The sequence below is a fragment of the Artemia franciscana genome, chromosome 4 (genome assembly GCF_032884065.1).
Source record: "Artemia franciscana chromosome 4, ASM3288406v1, whole genome shotgun sequence".
In the NCBI taxonomy this organism is placed as follows: Eukaryota; Metazoa; Arthropoda; class Branchiopoda; order Anostraca; family Artemiidae; genus Artemia; species Artemia franciscana.
Window position 1 is genome coordinate 47,029,787 of NC_088866.1, and position 24,083 is coordinate 47,053,869.

The following is a 24,083-nucleotide window of genomic DNA, read 5'->3' on the forward strand; positions in this document are numbered from 1 at the left end:
TAGGGATACGTTTTATCATAAATTGGCAGTAAAATAGACATGAATTTATTGTAAGTTCAAAGGATCATCTTTTTGATGCAAAAGATATTTAATGTTAACTAGCCGCTTTGAAAGAGTTTGACAAACCGTCTTTTGGTCAATAGCACAAGTTCCAGTTCCAAAAATAAGTCTTAAAAAACAAAAGATTCTGAGATTTCAAAATTGACGTATTGTAGACAAACTATAGACAAAATATGTCATATTATGGATAATATATTATTTAGACAAAGTATGGACAAAATCTGGCTGAAAATGACAAATAATTGGGTGCTTAGGGGACATATTCATGCAACTGAAAGTTTGAAACCCTGATCTTGTGTTTTATTTTCATCATCATCATCAACCGTCTGAAATTCCGCCGGCCATATTAAAAGGAGTCACAAGGGGTTGGTGAAAGAAATTTTCAGGTTCCTCAACCGGAACCTGAAAATTTCCATTAAGGTAAACTTGCTTGAATACTTTATGTAGACCCATATTTTAACAAAGTGGGTCTCTTTAAATTAGTCTGCAACTCTAAGTAACGATAAAAATCAAAAGAAAAGGTAATTACTAGGCTATGCATAATGGATAGTATGTTAAGTAGGCTAATAAAATTCCCTTTTCAATGTGAAGCCCGTAGCATATGATGTCTATTAATAAGATTATTCTGTATTGACTTCATTTGATATCTTGCCTAAATTTGAAGGCGATTTAAAATAAAAATCATAGGCTATAGTTGTAATTGCCAGCTGGTAGACATTTTTGCCAGCTGGTAGGAGAGTATTTGCAACAATAGAAAATGTCTGGTTAATGTTTATATTAACAGACTACACAGGTAGCTAAGGAACAAACATAGGCTACCTCTATATTCAGGATTGCATCCTGATCCAAATTTAACATACATTTATATCAGAAATGAACTTTATTCCCCCATAAATATGTAACAAGGTAAATTTGTGACAGTGATAAAACTGACTTACCAATGAAGTGAAAATACCACTTGTTGCCTTTTTTATGTTCTTTACAAATATATTAATTTCTTTTACTGTAAATTCAAATTTAAGCACTTATTAACATAACGTTAGCTTGCTACAAATAATTTTGTATCTGAGAAAATGTAGCATTATTTTAACAAATATGACTAAGAAAAGATGGTGCTGAGAAAATATAATATTTTTTGTGGAAAACAAGCAATAACTTATACTTTTATTGACAATTTTAATTGAAACTTACATTTATAGCTGAAATTGCAGCCTGAATCCAAATCTAACATGTACTTTCATCATAAATAAACTTTATTCTCACCCCATCCCTCTAATCTGCAAATATATACCCTGAATTGGTATGCAGTAGGGTAAGACAACCAGTACTGGGACACTTTGATCACTCTGCCTATTTTGGGACAGAATTTTTGATTAGATCACAACATGTCCAATACTGGGACAAAGGACTTTAATCTTGGACATCCAATCCATACATTCTTTTGCGTTGTATCCAAAAAACCTGTTGTCTTTTGTCCCAGTATTGGACATCTTGCAATCCAATCAAAGATTCTGTCCCAGAATAGGCAGAGTGATTGAAGTGTCCCAGCACTGGTTGTCTTACCCTAAAGTTCACTTTTGATGCAAATGAATATTAAATTTAGATTCAGGATACAATTCAGAGATTCAAGAGGTAAGTTTGTTTCTTATCTACCTGAATAGTCTGTTAATATAAACATTTCCAAGAATGGGAAGTAAATTTTTTGTTGTTCATACTATTGACTTGAGAATAAAGTGAAACTACCTCTAAATGTTTCTTTTTACATTTTCTTTACAAATATAATTATTACTTCTTTTGCAAATTCAAATTTCTGTACTTTTTGAAGTTTTGAAAATGACCAAAATATTTCTAGATTCTGGGTATAAAAAAGGTTTAGAACATTGGTCCAAAACTTAATATTTGATTATACATCAATTTTTTAATTTTACAATATTATGCTGTTTTCTTTTTCCTTGATGCTTGATGTTCAATTAAAATATGGGTTTTTTATTAAATATTAGAAATATAAAAGCCAGCAAAAGAAGGTATAGATAAATATCCCATGAGGTTCCAATCCAAAGCAGTATTTAAATTTACAGATATTCAAAATGTTAGCAAATTCAGGTTAGGTTATGTTTAAAGGGCTTAAATTTGAATCTGCAAATAAGTGATTTTTGTATTTGTATAAAGTTTAAAAAAAGCATCAAGCACCTAAATGTTCACTCTTCATAAGTCAAAAATATGAACAATGAAAAATTTTCCAAATGGGTAGTTATTAAGTACTGGAGGCATTATCTTAGACTGTCATAAAACTTCAATCTTAACTTTCCTTTTATCAATTGCTAGGCCTAGCCTACAAGATAATGAGAGGGTTCATTTAAATTTGAAGGATATTGACCAAACTCAATTATTATTAGTATCTTATGTAAAAAAATTTATGATAGAACAATTTAATTGTACAATGAAAGTAAGGACAGTTTTTGGACTAGTAAGCTTTTTTTTCATTTGGCTATTGTGACTAGAGCTTTTATTGCCTCTATAAGCTATATTTTATCATGACCCCTAGTATTAGTGCACATGTGGGGCTTTTGAGAAAGAAACATGTTCAGAAATCAATATTCAATATGGTACCACTTCCAATCAGGCTTCTTTTAATAAATACACTTTCTCCTTTGTTAATATAGGGTGGCTTTGGATTTGAAAAACAATGCATTGACATTTGATTGCTTCTAACCAATTTTCTGAAACAAAGCAGCATCTATAATTTTCTTTAAAAGTATATGTTGAAAGATTGCCTATAACTTGTGTTGTATATTTTTACTTATTTTACACAAAGAAATTTTTTAAACCATAGGCATGTCTTGTCATCTTTGAATATAGATATCTATCTTGTCTATCTGTTATCTTAATCTAAGCTTGTTTAATACCTTTGAAAGATATGCAATTTTTGAAACAAGTATTTATTTTCATTGTGTATTTTAAAATTTAAATGGTATCCAATATGAAATGTTGAACATTTTGATTCTCAGCTAAAAGTAGAACTTGTTTTTTCTCAAGCAGCAAAGATTTGGGATCCTTAGTGTGTTCCTTTACCTGTAGGTGCTCCTTGACTGGCAGTATGGTTAAAATGGTATATTAGCAGATCTGCATTCTTTGAAAATCACTTCTGAATTTTTGTTAATATTATTGGTATTAACTTTTTCAAAAGAAAAGCAACAAACTTTTGCAACAAGTTCCACCAATGATTTATGTATTATCTTATTTGACCCTTTGGGCATGAATGAGGAGACACTATTAGAAGCTTTATTAAAAAAAAAATCATTTTACTTTTTGTAAAAACTACTTTTATTTTCTAATGTATTGAAATATATATTCCATGCAAGATAATCTTTATTTTCAAATGTTTTAAAAAATTACAAATCCATATAAAAAAGATAAAAATACACTTCAAAGATATAAGATAATATAAACAGCAGCTGAGTATGGATCACTTTATAGATGATTAGACAAAATTGACCAAGAGGTTTCTTTTGTTAGAGATGATAATTGATTGTCACTGTGATATCTTAGTCAGAGAATAACAGCTTTCATTTAGTCAAATATTTGGTCAAATCTCAGTGGATGACCAAACAAATAACCAATAAGGGCCTTGAATTTAAAGCTAACTTTGATGCCTAAATTGAAAGTAAAAAATTTTGCCTATTTGAAATCTTCTTCTTTGGCAGATGCAGGCTTTTCAGTCAAGACTACTCAGCCATTTTTCTTTTGATTCACTCTGTGATGGACAGGGTTACCGATTTGGCTGCTTCTTATTTATCTAAAATTTGCTCAGATTTTTTTCAGTAGATCTTTTGATAAAAGTAGATCAAATATAAGATGATAAATACTGATTTTTGAGCTCTGGGGGCATGTATAGCGAGATAGACTCTTGGCTGATGGTGAAAATTTGTGGTGTTTGAAGCCCTTTAAGAGTTGACATTGCAGAATATTCTGTGCAGACGTCAGCCTATTACATTCAAATAGGCAATGGTCAATTGTTTCATTTTTAAAATTACAAAACCTGCAAAGAGGGAACTGTGCCACTTGAATTAGGGAACTGATATGATAACACCTCAAAATTTAGCCCATTTGAGCCAGACAAAATTCTATGATAAATCTTGGAAAGGTGCTTGTTGGGGAAAGGCAATAGGATTGGATTATTTCTATGTAACAACATCTCTGATAATCTCCGTTGGTGAATATCCCTAATGGGGTTTGGCACTGGGAATTTCTTTGGGGTATTGACATAATCATTTGCAATGCCTCTATACATGGATAGATTTCTTAACCAGTTATGCAGAGTATGAGAGCTATTAGTTCAATTTTTGTAAGATAATTAATCAAAATAAATCTTTGTCTTTCATTTATAGTTGATTTATAGTCCACTCTCAGTAAGGAGAAACTTGGTGTTTGTTGGTTTTCTTAGACCAAATGTGAGATGGATTATATCATTTTGTGTTGTTTCAATTTTTGCATATGGGTATTAGCACAAGCACCATAAACAATGAAGCCATAATTAATATGGGGTCTTATAGGTGATTTATAAAATTTGAACAATGTTTTCTCATGACAGCCCCAAGGTGTTGATAGTAGTCTTTTTATTATTATTATTTTTTCTAAGGTAATTTTTAATTGTTTGTGATGTGAAGGTGGAAATTGAGTTTTGGGTCAAGCATGAGGCCTAGGTAACTTATTTGATTGTCCTCTTGAATAATTATTCCATTTAGAGTTAGCCTTGCATTAAGATTATTTTGCTTGTGGTGGAATTGGATTTGGTGCAATGGATAAATCAGAATTTTGAGAAAACTTTTCAAATTGGAATGGTGATTTTTGCAACTTTGAATGTGTAATCCCAAAGGTTTTGCCAGTTGCCCATAATACCAGATCATCAGCATATTGTAAATTGGTGTGTGGGAAGTTCATGTCCTAGAGAAATATGGAAAAGAGGAGGCAGCTCAGGACTGTACCCTGTGGAAGACCTTTGGTTATCGCAGTTTTTGGTTAGAAGGGTGAACCTACAAAAACAATGGAACTTCGATTTTCTAGGAAAGATTTTATAAAGGATACAAGCGGGGGGGGGGGATAATCAAAGACTTGCAAGTTTAACCAATAGAATCTGGTGATTAACATTGTCATATGCCTCTTCAAAGTCTAGTAATGCAGCAATTAGGATATTATTTTTGGATATGAATTCATTTATTGCATTTGTTTTTTGTGTGTCCTAGTTTTAAATATTTTTGGCACTGGATTGGTTTTGGCTTGTAGGGCTTATGGAGTTTCCTTTGTCCAAAAAGAAATATCTGGGCCAAGATATTGCATTCTTCTCTGATTGTGAATAAGAAAGACTTGCTTGACTTTTGGCCATTGACATCTGGTTTACTCAGTTGGGTGACATCAGCAACTGGGAACAGGTTACCTGTTCTGTCAGAAAGCCCCTCATTTAGCTCCAGAATAGGTATTTCTGGAGGGATACACAACTATTTTTGCTGGATTATGGTTTGGAGTCCATAGAACAGATTTTATTGGGATGTTAAGAAGAGATTTCAAATTCAGCAATATTTCTGCTGATTTAGCATTTTGGAGGGCTATTAGCAGAGATCCATCATGGTTAATGTTTAAAGAGAAAAATGATTTTAACAATTTGAAGAATGCAACCCTTAATTAAGCTATCTTATTTATCTCAAAGGGGGTATCTGGAGAAATTTTAAAGTAAATTCCAAGGTTTTGTGAAGGAGGAATTGGATCATGACATGGGGTTATTTGTGATCAGGCAGATTTTTTTTCTTTTTTGGAGCTCCTTGATAGGATCTCTTGAAATTCAATTTCATTTTCATCATGGATAGTGACAAACGCCCCCACTTTCACCAATATGTTATTCATTGATTCATCATGTGAGCTTTGAGATAGTGAGCTTGACCAGCCAAGATGCTGAACGTTTTTGATAATACTTGGGTAAGGTCCAGGGGGGACTTTTTGGGGGGTGTTCTATGCATTGCCTATTGGAATAAGGTTTAATACTAACAAAAATAATATTATAATACCAGACTGTCTGCACTCTTACAAAGGGAGGACTTCACTATCCACAAAAAACCACGGTGTGGTCCAGAAGTTGGTTTGGTCCACCATTGGTTGGGTTGACTGCTGATAAATTGAGATAAATATCACAAGAAATTTTATTATAAATTTCTTTAAGCGTTGCTGTTGCGGTTTAAAATCAAAGAGTTATGGTCATCAAGTCATGGCTAATTGTAGGAAAAGCCAAGACAGATAGTCCAATTGAGTGAGAGGCAATTCTGGCATGAACCCCCCTTATTAGGATTTATTAAAAATGATGTTAGTTCACTTGTTAATAGATAGATAGGTCTATCTATTATTTGTCCATGCGTCATTCCTAGGGCAATAGAACTAAAGTAGATTGTCATAGAGCTAAGGTAGTCACAGAACTTGTAGTTTTCCAAGTGTTTGGTTAAATGGTACAGGTTAACGGCGGGACTAATTGTGCCTCTCTTATTGGACCAATCCTTGTTTGTTATTTTTTTTTAGCAAGTCACGCCTGCCTAGAGTCTCGGGCAGGGTGACTAAGAATTTAAAATTGATATGGGACCACCTGCCTATACAAAACTTGCCTACCTAAGGTCTTAGATAATTTGTACTTTTGCCGAGACTAAAGAAAGAAAAGTTAGATTTAAAAGAAAGAAGCTTCGCTAATAAATGAGATTTGGCCTTTAATTTTTTTTTGGGAAGTAGGGGGTTTAAATTTTGTCCCAATTCCTTAATAATGACCCATGAATCACAAAGGCCGTAAAATAAATATTTGAAATTATTAAAAATATGTTAGCGTAAAGAGCGAGGTATTACGAGGAGTTGAACCCCTCATATGCGTAATAATTTCTGTTCGAGAAATTGTGGGGAAAAAAGAGTGGGAGAAACGAGAAAAGAGTGGGGGCCCGGTTAATTCGCAAAAAATAGAAAAAATGAAGTATTTTTAACTTATCAGCGGGTGATTGGATCTTAATGAAATTTGAAGTTTGGAATGATATTTTGTCTGAGAGCCCTTATTTTAAATCCCGACCGGATCTGATGACATTGGGGGAGTTGGAGGGGGAAAACCTAAAGTCCTGGTTTTTCTACTTTAGGCACTTCCAGGTAAGCTAGGACAATGAAATTTGGTAAGCGTATCAGGGACCGGACCAGATTAAATTAGACATAGTCGTTTTCCCGATTTGACCATCTGGGGGGGGCCGGTTAATTCGGAAAAAATAGAAAATATGAAGTATTTTTAACTTATGAGCGGGTGATTGGATCTTAAAGAAATTTGATGTTTAGAATGATATTGTGTCTCAGAGCTCTTGTTTTAAATCCCGACTGGGTCTGATGACATTGGGGGGAGTTGGAGGGGGGAACCTAAAATCTTGGAAAACACTTAGAGTGGAGGGATCGGGATGAAACTTGATGGGGGGGGACCGGAAATCTTAGAAAATACTTAAAGCGGTGAAACCAGGATGAACCTGGATGGGAAGAATAGAAACCTGTCTAAGATACGTGACTGACGTAACTGGACCGGATCTGCTCTCTTTGGTGGAATTGGAGGGGGGGGGGGTAATATTGAAAATTGAAGTATTTGTAACTTACGAAAGGGTGACCAGATCTTAATGAAATTTGATATTTAGAAGGATCTTGTGCTTTAAAGTTCTAATTTCAAATTCCGACCAGATCCTTTGACATTTGGGGGTGATGGAGGGGGGAACCGGAATTCTTGGAAAACATGAAAATTGGAGTATTTATATCTTACGAATAGATGATCGGATCCTAATGAAATTTGATTTTTAGAAGGATATCGTGTCTTAGAGCTCTTATTTTAAATCCCGACCGGATCCGGTGATGGGGGCGGGGAGTTAGGAGGGGGAAACCTAAAACTTGGAAAACACTTAGAGTGGAGGGATAGGGATGAAACATGGTGGGGAAAATAAACACAAGTCCTAGATAGATGATTGACATAAACGGAACGGATCCGCTCTCTTTTTGGTAGTTGGGGGGGGGGGGTATTTCTGAAAAATAAAAAAATGAGGTATTTTTAACTTACGAACGGGTGATCGGATCTCAATGAAATTTGATATTTAGATGGATATCGTGGCTCAGAGCTCTTATTTTAAACCCGACCGGATCTGGTGACATTGGGGGGGGGGAGTTGGGAGGGAGAAACCTAAAAATTGGAAAACACTTAGAGTGGAGGGATCGGGATTAAACTTGGTGGAAAAAAAACACGAGTCCTAGATACATGATTGACATAACCAGAACGGATCCGCTCTCTTTGGGGTAGTTGGGGGGGGGTGTTAATTCTGAAAAATTAGAAAAAAATGAGGTAATTTTAACTTACGAACGGTGATTGGATCTCCATGAAATTTGATTTTTAGAAGGATATCGTGTCTTAAAGCTCTTATTTTAAATCCTGACCGGATCTGGTGACATTGGGGAAGTTTGGGGTGGGGAAACCTAAAATGATTGGAAACGCTTAGATTGGAGGGATTGGGATGAAACTTGGTTGGAAAAATAAGCAGAAGTCTTGCATACGTGATTTACATAATTGGAACGGATCCGCTCAATTGCGGGGGGGGGGGTAATTCTGAAAAACAAGAAAAATGATGTATTTTTAACTTACGAAGGAGTGATCGGATCTTCATGAAACTTCATATTTAGAAGGACCTCGTAACTCCGATATCTTATTTTAAATCTCAACCGGATCAAGCGTAATTGGGGGGGGGCAGTTGGGGGGACCGGAAATCTTAGAAAATACTTAAAGCGGTGAGACCAGAATGAACCTGGATGGGAAGAATAGAAACCTGTCTAAGATACGTGACTGACATAACTGGACCGGATCTGCTCTCTTTGGTGGAATTGGGGGGGGGGGGTAATATTGAAAATTGAAGTATTTGTAACTTACGAAAGGGTGACCAGATCTTAATGAAATTTGATATTTAGAAGGATCTTGTGCTTTAAAGTTCTAATTTCAAATTCCGACCAGATCCTTTGACATTTGGGGGAGATGGAGGGGGGAACCGGAATTCTTGGAAAACATGAAAATTGGAGTATTTATATCTAACGAATAGATGATCGGATCGTAATGAAATTTGATTTTTAGAAGGAATTCATGTCTCAGAGCTCTTGTTTCAAATCCCGACCAGATCTTTTGACATTGTGGGGATTTGGAGGAGAAAATCTTGGAAAAACACTTGGAGTGTAGGAATCGGGATGAAGCTTGGTGGATAGAATAAACAAATGTCCTTGATACGTGATTGACAGAATCGTACTGGATTCACTCTCTTTGGGGGAGTTGGGGGGAGGGGTTCAGTGATTTGGCGGGTTCGGTGCTTCTGGACGTGCTAGGGCGATGAAAATTGGTTGGCGTGTCAGGGAGCTGCACAATTTTACTTGATAAAGTCGTTTTCCCAGATTCGACCATCTGGGGGGCAAAAGGGAGAGGAAAAATTAGAAAAAATTAGGTATTTATAACTTACGAGTGGGTGATCGGATCTTCATGAATTTTGATATTTAGAAGGACTTTGTGACTCAGAGCACTTATTTTAAATCTTGACCGGCATTAAGCCTCTTATTTTCCTTTTTAAATCAATCTATTGATTCATAGAATTTTGTTAGAGCTCATACCATATGATCTCTTGGCTCTTAGCTCTTCTCGCCTCGTCACAAGTGCCATATGAGCTCTTAGCTCTTGTTTAACTATGGTGCATAAAATGGCTATCTCAGAATTTTGATCTGGTGACCTTGGGGGGAAAATGAGCGTGAGATGGGGCCTAGGTGCCCTGTAATTATTTTGTCACTTGAAAAGAGCACTAGAACTTTTAATTTCCGTTATAATGAGCCCTCTCGCGACATTCTTGGACCACTGAGTTCAATACGATCACCCCTGGGAAAAAAAATGAACAAAACAATAAATAAACACGCATCCGTGATGTCTTCTGGCAAAAAAATGCAAAATTTCGTATTTTTGTAAATAGGAGCTTGAAACCTCTACAAGTAGGGTTTTCTGATACGCTGAAACTGATGGTCTGATTTTCTAAAATAAGGCAAATTTTCTAAGGCTCATAACTTTTGACGGATCAGATTAAACTTAATAAAACTTATATATTTAAAATCAGCATTAAAATACGATCCTTCTGATGTAACTATTGGTATCAACCTTCTATTTTTTAGAGTTTCGATTACTACTGAGCCGGGTCGCTTCTTACTACAGTTCGTTACCACGAACTGTTTGATATTAGTGATCTGTTATTGTTACCTGGCATTAAACAAAAAACTGTATCAAAAATATAGCTCGATCCTACCTTCTAGGGCTATTATAGAGTGATTGAGAAGGATGGGTTTCGTTTTACAGATATGGGATGATGGTTTGCTGAAAATTGAGCTCTTTGGCTGTCTAATTAGGACTAGTGGAAAAACAGGACGTTCTCGAATGGGGTAGCAAGAAGCCACAAGGAAAGTTTTAATGAAATTTTCTAGGAAAGTTAGAAAGTCACAAGGAACTTCCGATGGGAAAGGCAACTTTTGGGTCAAATGTTCAAATTTTCCAAATTGTTCTGCAAGTGAAAATAGGGAGTATGGTGTATTTTGAAGAAAAAACCGAATGCCAGTATATATATATATATATATATATATATATATATATATATATATATATATATATATTCTGTCAGTCGAATCCATGTAAGAATGCAGCCGTTCCCCAAGGGGCAATACTATCTGTTCTTAGGGGAAGAAATAATGTAAATAGGGAAGAGCATAAACTATAATGATATTACTGAACTTCAAGTGTTTGTAAAATTATATTGGCAAACTCGAGGGTACTTCGATCTCCGTAAGCAGAATATACTTTCTTTGTGCATTTAGCTTCTGTTATGACCTTGTAAGACTCCCTTTTCTAGGGCTTGTATATATGGAGTGCTCTACTCCAATAAAAAGGCGCACAGAGATCTCCAATAAAAAGGCGCAACGAAGAAGAACGCATTCTGGCGTACACTCAAATAACCAAAGTAAATCAGCATTTCATTTTAAATTTATTTTTTTCCAAGTTATCCATAAATCTTAGTTATGGGGACTCATTTAACGTAATTTAACGGATTGTTTAACATAAACATTCTTATTACAAAGAATTCGGGGGTCTCTCTGCCATTTGGAGTTCAATTGAGATAAAAATATATAGGAATAATGGGTAAAACTTTTCATTGAGACAAAAAAAAACATATTTATGTTTTTTACAGTAAAAAACAATAAAAGTGTATTTCGGCTACACGTCGGACAATCTTTATCAACGAAAAGAAAAAGACTCGAAAGGGAAATAACTGAAACATACAAGAAAATAACATAAGGAGATAAAAAGCGGTATACAATAAAAAGAAGACGAGTAAAATGAAAGAAACCTAACAAATAAGAATCATTTAAATTCTATGCGATTTTGTTCTGCATTTTAGCTATTTAGTCTTTTCACTTGGTATCTACCAAGTGACATATAGCGATCGCAAATTCTGTCAGTCTGTCTGTCTGTCTGTCGGTCTGTCCCAGTTCTGCCACTTTAGGCACTTCCTGGTAAGCTAGGACGATGAAATTTGGCAGGCGTATCAGGAACTAGACCAGATTAAATTAGAAATTGTTATAACCCGGATTCGACCATCTGGGGGGGGGGTAAATCGGAAAGATTAGAAAAAATGAGGCATTTTTCACTTACAAACGGGTGATCAGATCTTAATGAAATTTGATGTTTGGAAGGATATCGTGTCTCAGACCTCGTATTTTAAATCCCGACCGGATATGGTGACACTGGGGGAGGGGGGATATGGGGGGACTTCTAAAATCTTGGAAAACGCTTAGAATGGAGGGATCGGGATGAAATTTGGTGGGAAAAATAAGCACAAGTCCTAGATACGGGATTGCCATAATTGGAACGGATCCGCTCTATTTGGGGGAGTTGGGGGGGGGGTACTTCTGAAAAATTAGAAAAAATGACATATTTTTAACTTACGAAGGAGTGATCGGATCTTCATGAAACTTCGTATTTAGAAGGACGTCGTAACTCAGATCTCTCATTTTCCATCCCAACCGGATCCAGAAATACTTAAAGCGGAGAGATCAGAATGAAACTGGGTGGAAAGAATAAAAACAAGTCCAAGATACGTGACTGACATAGCTGGACCAGATCCGCTCTCTTTGGTGGAGTTTGGGGGGGGGGGGGGGTAATTCGATAAAATTAGAAAAAATGAGGTATCTGTAACTTACGAACGGATGACCAGATCTTAATGAAGTTCGACGTTTATAAGGATCTTGTGCTTTAGAGCTCTTTTTAAAATTTCGACCAGCTCCTGTGACATTGGGGAGAGTTGGAGGGGGAAACTGGAATTCTTGGGAAGCATGAAAATTCGTGTAGCTCTATCCTACGGATTAGGTGATCGGATCTTATTGAATTTTAATATATAGATGGATTTTATGTCTCAGATGCTCCATTTCGACTCGAATTGGATCCGGGGACATAAGGGGCTGGAGGGGGAAAATAGAAATTTTGGAAAATGCTTAGAGTGGAGAGATCAGGATGAAACTTGATGGGAAGAATACGTACAAGTTCTAGATAAGCGATTGACACAATTGGAACGGATCCGTTCTCTGTGGAGGAGCTGGGGGGTGTGTGTGTTAATTTGGAAAAATTAGAAAAATTGAGTTATTTTTAACTTAAGTACGGGTGACCGGAGCTTAATGAAATTTGATATTTATGTCTCAAAGCTCTTATTGCAAATCGCGACCAGATCTGGTTACATTGGGGGGAGTTGGAGGGGGAAATCGGAAATCTTGGAAAACGCTTAAAGTGGAGGAATCGGGATGAAGCTTGGTGTGGAGAATAAGCAAATGTCGTACTTTCGTGATTGACGTAACCGTACTGGGTTCGTTCTCTTTGGGGGAGTTAGGGGGTAGGGTTCAGTGCTTTGGCAAGTTTGGTGCTTCTGGACGTGTTAGGACGATGAAAATTAGTAGGCGAGTCAGGGAGCTGCACAAATTGACTTGATAAAGTAGTTTTCCCTGATTCGACCATCTGGGGGGGGGGGGGGGTTGAAGGGAGAAGAAAAATTAGAAAACTGAGGTATTTATAACTTACGAGTGGGTGATCGGATCTTAAAGAGTTTTGATATTTAGAAGGACATTGTGACTCCGAGCTCATTATTTCAAATCCTGACCGGTACTAAGCCTCCCGTTTTCTTTTTAAATCAATCTATTGGTTCTTAGAATTTTGTTAGAGCTCATATCATGTGAGCTCTTGGCTCTTCTGGCCTCGTCACAAGTGCCATATGAGCTCTTAGCTCTTGTTTTACGTTGGCAAAGGCTCCAAGAATGAAACGGAAGCATTAAGCGTTTTATTAATATATATATGTTTATTTTAATCCTTTATTTAACTGATATGATTTGCTTACCAGCAAGTGCTGATCTCCGTTTCTTGGCCCTTCAGCTGTGGGTAGGCTTTCTATAAACTGAAAAAAGTAAATGGAACTCACTTTTGATCAATAAGATATCCAGAAAAGATATCCCAAAATCAATTTTAATTTGAAATATCTGTAATCTCGAGGGCATCAAAGCTGCTCAACTTCAGCCCTGTTATTTAGGTTATAAAATGTAAGAAGAACAAACGTTTACCATAAAAATGATTTAATCAAAGCCTTAGGAAACATGTGATTCGGCATTGAATTATGGAAGAAAATTTTCAATGTATACAAAGGTCAGAGGATGAATAGTAAAATGCTTTATGAATAAATAGTATATATAGCCCTAGTATACAAATCAATTCACAGTTGTTTCTCAAACAATAAAATTAATAATTGTTTTCCATGTTTCAAATCTTTGGAGTTTATGGCTCAAAATCCATCGAAAATTCCGCTATAACCTGAAATCCATCGAAAATTCCGCTATAACCTGAAATCCACCAAATAATTTGTCAAACAACTGTTTTTTGGAAAGTTACACCGACAAATATTGGTAGCGATTAAAGGTTGATTGATAAAAACTGTTTGTTGGCAATAAATTGTTTTTAAACGGCAGAAACACGCTATTAGGCATGACCTATTTTAAATCGTACCATTTTAGACTATTCCCATTCGAAATAAATGTTGGCATTAACATTCTCCACAAAAGAGAAAATTGGAGCACTTGTGTCGTCAAAATGAATTTAAGTCAAAGGCAAAAGTTCTCAGTCGTGTCAGCAGAATTCAAATGGAATGGTGCTTAGGTTGAGTCGAATCATGCCTAAGAGATAATACCGTGCTCAAAACGTCCTTGGAAATGCATTTTTTGGTCGCTGTAAGCAATAAAAAGATGTAGGTAAATTTCTGAGGGAGCCTGCTGAGGCTTTATAATATCCGTTCTGAAATTTTTTCTAATTCAGGGCATTAGGATTCTGTTTTCCTTTTAATTTTGTTTGGTCATTTATTGCGCCAAGAATTTTTTTTTTTTTTTTGTCAGGTTCTCGTCTTTTTTTGGTGACCCTTAAAGTGACAAGAATAATCTATAAAATGCACTCTTTTTTTAAGGCTCATAGATACGACGTTGCTGTTCTAACCTTATCCAGACGCGTGCCTTATCAACCTCACATTCAACCAATATGCCTACCGGACAAAGGGGATTATGCAGTGGTTGCCGGTTGGGACCATCCACTTTATAGACCTAATACACCGGTAAGTAGATAGTTTTAACTATACCTTGTTTTTATACTGAAAATTGACTCAGATATGACCCCAGCAAAATATAAATTTTGAGCAATCTAAGTTTGAAGTTATAAGGCTAGATATTATATGGTCACAGGAAAGGCTAAACAAAACTATTAAATATCATTTGCTATGTTTTATTAGCGTGACTATAGTACGCCGTTTTGAAACATGATAGCTCTTTATTGAGAGGAAACACTTAACCAAAATATATTGAAAGATCCCACTTATAGGTCAAGAACCTTTAGTCATGGTAGGGCACTATAGAGTTGAGTTGTTCGTATTGTCCACATGAGACATAGTTTCCAAATAATAGATTGCGCCCAAAATCAATTTTAATTTGAAATATCTGTAATCTCAAGGGCATCAAAGCTGCTCAACTTAAGCCCTGTTATTTATGTTATAAAATGTAAGAAGAACAAACGTTTACCATAAAAATGATTTAATCAAAGCCTTAGGAAACATGTGATTCGGCATTGAATTATGGAAGAAAATTTTCAATGTATACAAAGGTCAAGAGTTATTTTTCAAACAGAAGAATATCTGCATTTTTACATCAAACATGGCATCAAATTCGGTTATGAGGTTTTCCGAGTGGAACGTGATCATATTCAGCCTAGGCGTTGTTTTAAATGTCAAAGTTTTAACCATATTCAAAATCAGTGTAAATCTGAATGTTTCAAATGTGCCCGATGTAGCGGTAATCACATTTCGACTAAAGACTCCCTATGTCAAGCGCCAGTTAAATGCGCCAGTTGTGGCTCGAATGATCATCCAGTTTACAGCTTTAGGTGTCCGATTTTAAAGAAATTTTGTAAATGAATGCATTACTTTGTATTACGTCCTTTAATTCAAATGGTGTGTTAGGGAAAATACCTGTACTTCATAGTTTTTTGAATGAAAAATCATCGTTATTATGTCTTCAGGAACACCACCTCCTTGATCATTCGTTGAATCTGCTTTCTAGTCTGTCTACTGAGCATGACATTTTTGCTGTTCCCGCTACACCGACTGGTAGACGTCCCTCCGGTGGTTTAGCTACTATTTTACCCAAGTCTCTTAATGCAGCTATTCTAGCAATTGATACAAATTTTGTAGCTTGTAGTTTTTCAAACGTAGTTTTAATTAATTGTTATTTTCCGACTGATTAGCATGGTGATATTTCTTTTGATGTGTTTACTCAATGCTGTTTTAATCTTGGTCGTTTTGTCTCTAGTTTACGGTCAAATTTGCGTACTTATATTTTAGGTGATTTTAACTGTGATCCAAATATAGCAAATGAAAGGGGTACAATTTTATCTTCTTGTCTTCCTAATTTTTCTGTTTTACCGAAGTCCCAGGATTTTACTTATATTCATTGGAGTGGTAGTACAACTAATATTGATCATGTTTTTTCTTCTAACCCAAGTGATCCTTTGTCAGTGGAGTAAGCGAGGGAGTTTGGTGCCTTGTTGATGTTAATGTTTATGTAATTACTGAGGGAGATTGGAGAAGAGCACGGGTATTTATGGTGGATGTTCAGGTGTGCCAAAGTCATTTGTGAGGTTTTCTTGACTGGAGGAAGTTTGAAAGGCTATTATGTTATAGGAGTGGGTTCTGGGTGTTTTGAGAATTTCTATCACCCAGTAGGCTGGGGTTCTTTAGGAATTGGTACGAAGGAAACGAAAAGGAAGAGAAAAAAATGTAATTCGTTTCTTTTTCTTTTGTTTTTGATGTTTTATTTGTTTTAGAAAATTTCAAACAGTTCGTGGTAACGAACTGTAGTAAGGAGCGACCCGGCTCAATAGTAACCAAAACTTTAAAAAATGGATATAAAAATAGTAACCAATACCTACATCAAAAGAATTGCATTTTAATGCTGATTTTAAATATATAAGTTTCATCAAGTTTAGTCTTACCCATCAAAAGTTACGATTCTGAGAAAATTTGCGTTATTTTAGAAAATAGGGGGAAACGCCCCCTAGAAGTCATAGAATCTTGACGAAAATCACACCATCAGATTCAGCGTATCAGAGAACCCTACTGTAGTAGTTTCAAGCTCATATCTACAAAAATGTGGAATTTTGTATTTTTTGCCAGAAGGCAGATCACGGATGCGTGTTTATTTGTTTTTTTTTTTTTTTTTTTTTTTTTTTTTTTTTTTTTTTTTTTTTTTTTTTTCAGGGGTGATCGTATCGACCCAGTTGTCCTAGAATGTTGCAAGAGGGCTCATTCTAACGGATATGAAAAGTTCTAGTGCCCTTTTTAAGTGACCAAAAAAATTGGAGGGCACCTAGGCCCCCTCCCACGCTAATTATTTTACCAAAGTCAACGGATCAAAATTCTGAGATAGCCATTTTATTCAGCGTAGTCGAAAAACCTTAAAACTATGTCTTTGGGGACGACTTACTCCCCCACAGTCCCCGTGGGACGGGCAACAAGTTACAAACTTTGACCAGTGCTTACATATAGTAATGGTTATTGGGAAGTGTACTGGCGTTTTCAGGAGGATTTTCTTGGTTGGGGGAGGGGTTGAGAAGAGGGGGATATGCTGGGGGAACTGTCCATCGATAGTTTGTCATGGGGGAAGAAAATCTCCATGAAGGGAGGGCAGGATTTACTAGCATTATTTAAAAAAAAAAAAACAATGAAAAAATAAATATGAAAAAGTTCTTTCAGCTGGAAGTAAGGAGCAGCATTAAAACTTAAAACAAACAGAAATTATTACCCATTTGAGGGGCTCACCTCCTCCTACTACCTCGCTCTTTACGCCAAAGTATTTTTTAGTAATTTCAACTATTTATTCTACGGCTTTTGTGATTATGGGGTCATTCTTAATGAATTGGGACAAAATTTAAGCTTTAGTGTAAAGAGCGAGGATCTGACAAGGGGGTGAACCCCCTCATATATGTAATAAAAATATGAGAATACAAAAGTTCTTTACGTAAGCTAATTTATAAGTTACGTAAATCTTTTACTAATAAAAATATTCGTAAAAAATTAAAAATTATAGTTGCCTTTTTAATTAACCAAAAAATCGGAGGGCAACTAGGCTTCCTCCCCCGCTCTTTTTTTCTCAAAATCATTCGATCAAAATTATGAGAAAGCCATTTAGCCAAAAAAAAATGCAAATTTTGTTTTAATTATTCCTCTGCGGAGAGCCAAAATCAAAACATTCATTGATTCAAAAACGTCCAGAAATTAAATAAAAAAAAACAAGTTTTTTTGACTGAAAGTAAGGAGCGACATTAAAACTTATAACGACCAGAAATTACTTTGTATATGAAAGAGGCTGCTTCCTCATCAACGCCCCGCTCTTTACGCTAAAGTTTGACTCTTTCTCTCAATTCTTCTTTTTAAAACAGTAAAAATCTTTAGCGTAAAGAGCGGGGCGTTGATGAGGAAGCAGCCTCTTTCATATACGAAGTAATTTCTGTGCGTTTTAAGTTTTAATGTCGCTCCTTACTTTCAGTATAATTATGGCTCATTAAGCACCATCTATTAAAAGATGAGGCCGTGAGTCGGTATAAGCATGGATGATTTTTGTGGAGAAGAAATTTCTGGGGAAAAACTTTCCTGGGTAGATAAGGTGTAATTTGAAAAGTCAAGACTTCAGAAAATAAAATAAGTTTGTTTTTGTAAGACAAGATTTTATTCCAACAAAACGGCCATCACAAGCCCAAAAGGGCCGAATTCGCTCTTTAGTGTCAGTACAAAAAAAGCGCTAAGAGTTCATAAGGCGCTTGTGACGAAGTCGGAAGAGCCATGAGCTCTAGCAAAATTCTAAGAATCAATAGATTGATTTAAAAGGAAATCAGAGGTTTAATAAAGGTCATGATTTAAAACAAGAGCTCTAAGACACGAGCTACTTCTAAATTCATTAAGATCTCATCTCCCATTTGTACCAAGTTTCATCCCACCTGGTTTCATCTCTCCTCTCTATGAGTTTTCCAAGATTTCCTTTTATCCCCTCCAACTCCCCTCAGCGTAACCAGATCTGGTTGGAATTTAAAATAAGACCTCTGAGGCATGAATTCCTTCTAAATATCAAAATTTATTAAGATCCAGTCACCCGACCCTAGGGTAAAGTACCTCAATTTTTCTAATTTTTTCGAATCAACACCCACCCCCCACCCCCAACTCCCCACAACGAGAGCAGATTCAGTCCAGTTGTGTCAATTACGTATTTAAGACTTGTGCTTATTTTTCCCACCAAGTTTAATCACAATCTCTCCACTCTAGGCGTTTTCCAAGATTTCCTGTTTCCCCTTCAACTCTCCCCAATATCACCGGATACGGTCCGGATTTTAAAATAAGACCTCTAAGACACGAGTTCCTTCTAAATATCAAATTTCATTAAGATCCGATCACCCATTCGTAAGTTAAAAATACTTCTTTTTTCATTTTTTCTTCTCCCTCCAGCCTCCTAGATGGTCGAATCGGGGCAACGACTGTTATAAAGTCAATTTGAGCAGGTCCCTGACACGCCTACCAATGTATGTCTAGAAGCACCAAACTCGCCAAAGCACTGGAAATCCCTCAACTCCTCCAAGAGAGCGGATCCGGTACACTTATATCAACAATGTATCTAATACTTGTGCTTATTCTTCCCACCAAGTTTCATCCTGATCTCTCCACCCTAAGCGTTTTCCAAGATTTCCAGGTCACTCTAAATATCAATTGTTCGACCCCAAAATATCATACTTCCAAAAAAAGCTTTTGCACACTTTTTTGAATTATTTTTTTTTTTAATTTCCTCTCACTTTAACTTCTTTCACAACATTTATTTCAGGGCTCCTGAATTTGTAATAAGGACATAATAAGGTCTTTTTGGTATGGTTGATGATTGCTAGGGTGTTCAGAACTAATGAAATACTGCCACTTCTATTTATCTTAGCCCAAACCAAAGAGTTTTAACTTAGTTGCATTGAACTACAGTTTATTCTTAGCTGCCCAATTTTAAATACACCAGTCTCTTAATCTTCAGTCAATGTTATCTTGTGAGACAAGATAACATGTCTGGAATATGATTTTTGACTTTTAAAGCCAGGTAAGGCCTTGAGGTAAAAGTCACTTCAAACTTTAAAGCAAAACCTTTGAAATAAAAAAAAAATCGTTGCACTTATACAGGTTTTGAAACTGCAAACAGGTATATTTGCGAAAAGAGGACATGCATATTCCATGACAGGTCTGATGCACGAAATGAAAAGTGGCAGAACAGACTCATCAGGGAGAAGACTTTTGCATCTTAGGATAACTCCTAACTTCTTGGAGGAAGAGGATCTAATTTTACTGAGTTGCTCAGTCCATGAGAGTTCCGAAGAGAAATTAATCAAAGTAGGCACAGTGTATCAACTCGCATTATTGCCTCTCCTTTGAAGACGAAATCACGATGAGCCCTCATATTAAGCACCTGAGAAAGTAGGAGCTCTTACATTTTTGATGCGTTAAAACTTTCAAGCCATGCATCTGCCCACGCCTCGATTCTCTCCAGGTCAACCTTATGGGGTTTGCTGGGATCGTCATCTTTTGCAATTGATGCTTTTGTTGTCGTGTCATCAGCAAAGTGGTGAGGTTTCTTCACAAGGTTGTCCCCTAGATCGTTTACGAATACCAAGAAGAGTTGGCCCAAGAATACTTCCTTGGGGTACTACCGATAAGATTGGATGTGCTTTTGATATGAAGCCGTTGAGGACAACTTACAATGATCCTTGACAAAAAAAAAGTCAGCAAGCACCTCAAATAGTCGAATATCAATTCCACAGGCTTTCAGTTTACAAAGAAGTCTCTTTTGCCATACACGATCAAAGGCTTTCGCGATGTCAAAGGAGAGAAGGCAAATATCGTGACCCTGAGAAAGGGGCTCAACCCACTCATGATTTACAGCCCAAATGAGTGTATGTCATCAAAGAAAAACTGAAACAAAAAACCAAGGAAATATATGGATCAATTTTATTAAATGGAGCTTTTATATATATTTTCATTTTTAAACATTTTTCTTGTATTTACTAATTGAATTTGAAGGAACGCATTTGTCTCTGTGCTTTTCTACATAACAAAATGAGCCAGGAAAGTCTAAAGGGATTTGTTAATAGTAAGGGAAAAAAGGTACATTGACCTAGCATCCCAACCACCTTGAGGTTTTCGCTCTAGGTCGGAAAAACATAGTATTTATTGTCTGTAAATGATTGACGTTCCTCTTCTTTTCTAGGTAATGAAGTAGCTGCTGGGCAGTAAATTTCGAACTCTGTATAAGCCTGTTTTCTGTTGCATTCGTCTTTTTGTGTATAGACGCTTATTTTTACATAAAAAGACAGTGCAGCAGAACTGGTTTCTTATAATTTTAAAGTTTAAATAAATAAAAAATCAACGGTTCTAAACCTTAAGTTAAATAGAATCTCAGTAAAATTCGCGTGTATTTTTCTTTCTCTCACCTTTTCATATTTTACAAAAAAATAGAACCCTAAAAAAATTTTCTAATCAATATTCTTTTTTCCTCATCCTTCACCTAACGAATTTACTGCTCATTGAAGCTGTGCAATTATGTGGCCTCTGCTCCTGCCAAGGAACCCCTTCCTGACTCAACATTCAAGACCATTTTTTTTCCTTATTTTAATAGAAATTAAATTAATAAAATATTGCTTCTTTGCATTCTTGCAAACTACTTGTTGATCCTAGAGTTAGGGATAGTTCATAGGAACGGAGTACAAGACAGATAAAATACAAAACGGCGTTTATCAAAACAATTAATGAAAATCACTTATTATACACGAACATGTGTTGGATACTTATAAGTTTAAACATCCCCTTTTAACATGGGGATGTCATAAAGGAAAACTGGTTTTATGATTATGTCTCAAAAACAGTTTCGACAGATCTGTTTCTGGACCCACCATTTTATATTTACGGATTAATGCTAAACTTAAAATAATGTAGCTAGGCTTTTTTATATATAGAGTGAACCTTGATAAAAGTTGGAAAGGCGATCTTGCTTGTCGAAATGCCCCAATGCCAGAATTTACCGTATCTATATGCTTACTAATGGCGAAATAATAATAATTATGAAATGACTAAAATAATTCATTCTCTCAAATATGTTGAAAAACCATCGGAGAAAGAATAATTTCTGTTGAAAATATGTTCCGTATTCATTAAAGAGCCAACACCGCTAGTTGTTTGGTGGAGTTAAATGAGAGTTGCGCAACTCATATTTATGGCTTTTTCGTGTTTTTTTTTTTGTGCTCGATATCTTCATTCAGCTTAGTCTGTTTGGTTTAAGATTGTTAACTTAGAGGATTCGATTTATGCATTTAATGGCAAAAAGTTGGCAATGCGGAACCAATGAATTTAATATGTTTTGATTATGGACGTCTATACTGTATTGATAATCTCAGATGTGTTGTTGTCCAACTGAAAAACCATTATATGAATATAATTCTGCCATCGTTTTCATGTATTGGATTTTCAGTGAAATGATAGTGCATATATTACTTTTGTATAGCTTCTGGTGAATAGAAGAGCATCCTAACCCCCAAAAACCTTGGGGTATTTTCTTGGGTATCTAGGCTTGTATGAGAAGGCTAGAGGAATTTTTTAAGAACCTAATAAAATTATTGATGAAGAATTTTGATCATCCTTCAAAAGATCAATACAGTACGGCCGTGCGAAATACGAAAGGGATTGTATGATATTTTCGAAAATGTTAAAGATTAAAGCGTTCCCAGTTGAGTCATAGCACATGTGAAAGCTTTTGAAATTGTTGAAAAAACTTTGCTCGGGTATATAGATAGAACATGACAAATAAATTCATTAGAATGTCAATAACCAGGAGAGTATTTTCAGTATCGTTATTTGATCTCTAACGCCAAAAAGAAGAAGAACAATAGGGAATTTTTTAAGACAGCGGGAAACAAATTAGAATGAATATTTCGGCCCTATGTCCAAGGGCCGTCTTCAGCAATACAAATAAGAAAAAAAAACTGACAAGAGGATAAAATCAATAAAACTCAAATGAACAGTTTTTTAAAACAGTCCCAGCATCCTTACCTCAGCCAAGTTCAACCAGGACTCTGGTTGAGGCGTTTCCTTTTTGCAATCAATGGAATTTTTGTTAGCGGCTTCTCACGGTAGGGTTTATGCCTTCCACTCGTAGTAAAGTTAATTTTTCATTGTCAGCAATTGTCATATTGTTGATAAATTTACTTAGATTGCCCTCAAAGTGCTGTTTTGGCGAAAGGACCAATTCTATTGGTGTCAGCTTGTAGGGATTAGCCATTTTTAGGAAATTGTAAAAGTCCTGCAATTAACGGCTGAAAAATTGCAAAGAAGCTCTTTTACAGCCGTTAGAATTTATTGGAAGACAAATTTTCCCCAGCCTCTTTTTCTTAAATGCGCCTCTTTTCTTAATTTAGACTCAAATATTGATTATATTAGATCTCAGCTGTGCTTACAGGCCATTGTCTAAACCTTAAATCGTGAGTAATGTAAAACACTCTTGACTTATATTGCTGAAAGTGAAGGTGGAAAACTATTGCTGAAAGTGAAGTCTGTAGGGGTAAAATATTTGGACAGTGTGTAGGTAGAAAACTATTCTTACTATATAATATGCAGAATAATTGTAACTAACACCTTAGGCATGCAAACCCGCTATACTTACCCCCCCCCCCCAATGTTCAAATATATGGCCCGATTTTTTGAAGAACACTTTCAAGTGTTCAGGACAGCCTACAGGAAGAACGCTTTTCCTTTTAAATTTTTTCCCCTTGTTTTTGCCTGCTATGGCACGCACTAGTGAACAATTTAGCTTTGTCTGTTCCTAAAATACTTCTAGCAGCAGAACATCACTCTCAGTTAAATTTAAACAAAGCTCTGATAAGAGATTATTGAATTCTTTTTAAACCTCATGTTTGAGTGTAGCTTTCCTAAGCCTTGGTTTTGAATTACCTTGGACGTAAAATAAATATCAGTTTTCTTGTAGTTTCTTCAGCAACTTGATGTCAACTAATGACCTTTTACTGTTCACTGGTAAAAATATGGTAATTTTATTGTCAAAAATGTTGGTGACTACAGTCAAATGCTTGGGTGTTTTCTGATTGAGATACAGCACAATGTAACTATAGGTCTATTTTAAGCCTGATTGTGTGCTAAGAGTAGAAATTTCGATTCACAGGGATATATTTGTTATTTAAACTTACGAGGAAATGTTAATCACGAACAGTCCTGTAGGTAATATATTTAGTGCAATTCAAAGCAAGTGACATCATAAATTTGTTCTGA

General features: G+C 35.7%; 2 long non-coding RNA genes across 2 annotated transcripts in view; both read left to right on the top strand.

The window, feature by feature from the left end:
• LOC136025670 (uncharacterized) overlaps window positions 1-24,083 on the top strand; it is a 268,288-nt gene that overhangs the window by 215,687 nt on the left and 28,518 nt on the right. The gene's annotated exons all lie outside the window — the stretch shown is intronic.
• On the top strand, window positions 393-21,458 carry LOC136026508 (uncharacterized). Its single transcript, XR_010617326.1, has 3 exons — window positions 393-480; window positions 14,655-14,798; window positions 21,019-21,458. It is a non-coding gene; the product is annotated as an uncharacterized LOC136026508 (long non-coding RNA).